The sequence below is a fragment of the Lasioglossum baleicum genome, unplaced genomic scaffold (assembly GCF_051020765.1).
Source record: "Lasioglossum baleicum unplaced genomic scaffold, iyLasBale1 scaffold0219, whole genome shotgun sequence".
NCBI classification, from domain to species: Eukaryota; Metazoa; Arthropoda; class Insecta; order Hymenoptera; family Halictidae; genus Lasioglossum; species Lasioglossum baleicum.
Window position 1 is genome coordinate 110068 of NW_027469279.1, and position 4850 is coordinate 114917.

The 4850-nt window shown below is 15.3% G+C and overlaps 1 pseudogene; it reads left to right on the forward strand.

Annotated features, from left to right (window-relative positions):
* Nucleotides 1-1845: 1845 nt before the first annotated feature.
* On the forward strand, nt 1846-2944 carry LOC143220134 (cytochrome c oxidase subunit 1 pseudogene; annotated as a pseudogene).
* Nucleotides 2945-4850: the final 1906 nt, after the last annotated feature.

Sequence of the window (4850 nt, forward strand, 5' to 3'; positions counted from 1 at the left end):
ATAATTAATTTTAATATATAATTTATAAATTTTGTAGGTTTTGAATATCATTTGTCCAAGGATACGAAACATATAAATATTAAAAATATATTTTAATATTTTATAGGTTTTAACTTTAATTTATTTAAGAATATAAAATTTATAAATATTAAAAATAAATTTTAATATTTTGTAGGGTTTAGGTTCTAAATTCAATTTATTTATGAATATAAAATTATTTATTTTATTATTTCATATATTTTTTTATTTAATTTGTTCACAATAATTTATTATATATGTAATAATATGTCAGATAAAAGGAATATTTTGATAAAATAATTATGTAAATTTATTTACTACTATTAGTTACAAAAGTATTGAAATAATATTAAAAATTAAACTATAATTTAATTTTGAATAAATTATATAAATTAATTTTAAGAAATAAATCCATAAATTTTATAATTAAATTTTTATTTTACATTTATTTTTTTTATTATTATCAAATGTTATTTCAAAGTGATTTATTTTTGAGATGGTAATATTTATTAGAATTAGAGTAATTAATTTAAATTCTAATAGTAACTTATCAAGTTTAATGATTTTTTGTATATCAATTACTTCTGGAATTTTTATTGGTAATTTTTATAATAAATTTTAAAAATTTGGTTGAAATAATTTATTTAAGAAATTTATTAAATTATTTTTTATTTATTACATTCATAATAAAATTAGGATTATTTTCTTTTCATTTTTAATAATTAAATCTTATGAATTAATAAATTGGAATTGTATTTCTTTATCTTCAACTTTAATAAAATTTATTACTTTAAATTTTTATTGTTTAATTTTAAAATTAGATTATAAAATAATTTTGTTTGGAATTCTTCGAATTTTATATTTATCTATTTATATATTAAAATTAATTAATATAAGAAAAAATTAATAGATGTTCAATTATAATGTTAAATTATATATTAATAAATTGTTTATTACATTAATGAAAAATATATATTTTTATTAATGTTATTTTATATATTAATTATTTATATGTTATTATTTATATTATATAAGTATGAATTTATAGATAATAATTTAAATATTTTTATACTAAATTATAAAAATAATTTAATTATTTTATTTATATTAATTTTATTAATTTATTCAATTTTACAAATTTTTTTTCTTTATTATTAAATGATTATTGATTAAAAATTTTATATTTATTACTGAATATAATATATTTATTAGATTTATAATTTTACTAATTAGAAATGTTTATTTATATTGTTATATAAAGTTTAATATATCTTTATTTATAAATATAAATTTTTACTTTAAAGAATTTGTTATTAGTTATAATTTTTAGTTTAATTTTTTGATATTATTTTTTTTTTATACTTAATATTTTGATAGTATTTATGTTTAATATATTATAAATATTAAATAACTAATATATTTCATTTACATAATTTAAAATTTGCAATTTAATGTTTTCTTAAGCTATAATTAAAAATTAGAAAATATAAAAAGTATTATGTTTGATAAATGAAATGAATTGTCAATTTATTAAAAAATTTAACATTTTTTAATACTATAAAAATTTTAAGCTAAATTAACATCTATTGATTTTGAAAATTAAAAATAAATTTAATTTAAATTTTAATTAAATGATTAATATCACAAAATCGTAAGGATATTATCATTCTTTTCTTTACATTAGCTATATGATCAGGAATAATTGGTTCTTCTTTAAGATTTTTAATTCGCGTAGAATTATGTATTCTTGGAATGTTTTTAAATAATGATATATTATATAATTCTTTAGTTTCAAGTCATGCATTTTTAATAATTTTGTTTATAGTTATGCGTTTTTTAATTGGAGGATTTGGTAATTGATTAATTCCTTTAATATTAAGATCACCTGATATATCATTTCCTCCAATAAATAATATTAGATTCTGATTATTACCTCCTTCATTATTATAATTATTAACTAAAAGATTTTTTAATTTCATACCTGGAACTGGTTGAACTGTATAACCTCCGTTATCTAATTATGTTTTTCATTCATCTCCGTCTGTAGATTTAAAATTTTTTCTCTACGTATGTCTGGTATTTCATCACGTATAGAAGAGATAAATTTAATAACGACAATTATATGATTAAAAAACTTTGGATTAGAATTAAATAAAATACCTTTATTTCCGTGATCTGTTTTTTTTACAATAATTTTATTATTATTATCATTACCTGTGTTAGCAGGAGCTATTACAATATTAATATTTGAACGTAATTTTAATACATATTTTTTTGATCCTATAGTAGGAGGAGATCCTGTATTATATCAACATTTATTTTGATTTTTTGGTCATCTAGAAGTTTATATTTTAATTTTACCTGGCTTTGGATTAATTTCTCAGATTATTATGAATGAATGTGGTAAAAATGAGGTATTTGGAAATCTAGAAAAAATTTATGCAATATTAGGAATTGGATTTTTAGATTTTATTGTTTGAACTCATCATATATTTACTATTGGATTAGATGTAGATACTCGTGCTTATTTTACTTCGGCATATATGATTATTGCTGTTCCTACTGGTATTAATGTTTTTAGATGATTAGCAACCAATAATGGTCCAAAATTTAAAATAAATAATTCCATTGTATGATCTTTAGGTTTTATTTTATGATATACAATTGGAGGATTAACAGGAATTATATTATCTAATTTATCTAGTGATATTACTTTACATGATACATATTATGTTGTTGCTCATTTTCATTATGTTTTATCAATAGGAGATCTTTTTCTATTATTCCAAGATTTAATTACTGATATCCTTTAATTACTGGTTTAATATTAAATAAAAAATTATTAGTTTATCAATTTTTAATAATATTTATTGGAGTAAATATAACATATTTTAGTTTTAATAGGAATACCTCGACGTTATTCTGATTATCCTGATTCATATTATTGTTGAAAGTTATTATCTTCAATTGGTTCTATTATTTCATTGAACAGAATAATTTTTTTATTATTTTTAACTTTATAAAGTTTAATTTGTAAACGTTTATTATTATTTAAATTTCTTCAATTTTCTTTAAAAAGATTAATAAATTATCCTCCATTAGATCATTCATTTAATGTGTGTAGAATTTTAATAATTAAAAAATTTTTAATATGGCAGAAAATTGCAGTGAATTTAAAATTCAATTATATAAAATTTAATTTTATTATTAAAAATAGCAACACGAAATATATTTTTTTTTTAACATTCAAATTCGTTTTATTCTGATAATTTCAGTTATTTACTTAATTTTATTATAATGTTTGTATTAATAATTATTGTTTTTACTTCGTATTTATCTGTTGATATTTTAAATAACAAATTTATTAATTTATATTTATTAAAAATCATTTAATTGAGGTAATTTGAACAATTACTCCAATAACGATTTTGTCATTTATTTATTTTTCATCTTTAAAGATTTTATATTTCATTGATGACTTAATAGATCAATATTTCAAATCAATATTAATGTATGAATCAATAAATCAATTTCGATAATTAGGTACAGATAATCGAATAGTTATTCCTATAAAATTTCCTTTACGTTTATTAGTTACATCAACTGATGTGATTCATTCTTGAACTGTACCACACTTAAGTATTAAAATTTTATATAAACAACATAAAAAATTGGAATTCATATTCACTAAATTTATTAAGAATAAATTACCACTAATTTGGTTTCAATTAAATAAAATATATATTATTATATTATATATCTTTTATTTCTCAAATCAATATTTTCTTCAAACTATTTCAATTTTATTAATGTAATCAATTAAAATATTCATATATTCATTCAATTAATAAAATAATAAGTAAAATAATTTTTAAAAATTAATAATTCTATATAATACTTTATATTATATAGAATACATATAATGTATTTAATTGAAAGCAAATTAGAGGTAATTTATTGGATTATATATATATATAATTTAACAACTTATATAAATATAAAAAAGTAAAAATTTTACATTTCATTTCGACTTAAAAATTTGATTTATAAAACATCTTATATATAATATACTAATAAATAAATAATTTAATTAAAAATATTAATAATATAAATATAAAAATTAATAATATAATAAATTTATAATTAAAGCAGATATTTATTTTATTTAATAATAATCTAAATTTACTTGTAATTAATTCTACAGTAATTTTTTCAGGTATGATTTCATATAAATAAACATATTGTAGAGATTTTAAATAAGACTTTTTATAAATTAAATTTAAATGTATAAAATTATAATAAAATATTATAATATTTTTTTACATATCAATTTATTTAAAATTATATTTTTAAAACATCTTAATATGAATATTTTAAAAATTAATATTTTTATAAAAGAATTTCAAATTATAGTTTCTAACATAAACATTAAATTAAATATAATTTTACTTTAAAAAATTCTAAAAATTATTATAATTAATATACAAAAATTTATTAAATTATCTTCGTTAATAAGAATTAAATTTAAATTTAAATTTTTATTTAATAAAATTATTATAATTCGAAAAGGATATAGAATATTTGATAATGTTCTAATAATTACATTTAAATTTCTAAAAAAATTTATTTTTGAAATAAAATAGCATTCAATTATTAAATCTTTAGAATATAGTCCAGCTAGAAAACGAAAACCTATTAAACTAAATATAGAAAATACATAAATTAATCTTCTTATTGGATAAATATAAAATATTCCATTATCAAATTTATAAGTTTGATTATTACGTAAATAATGGATATAACTTCCTACGCATGTAAATATTAAAGATTTA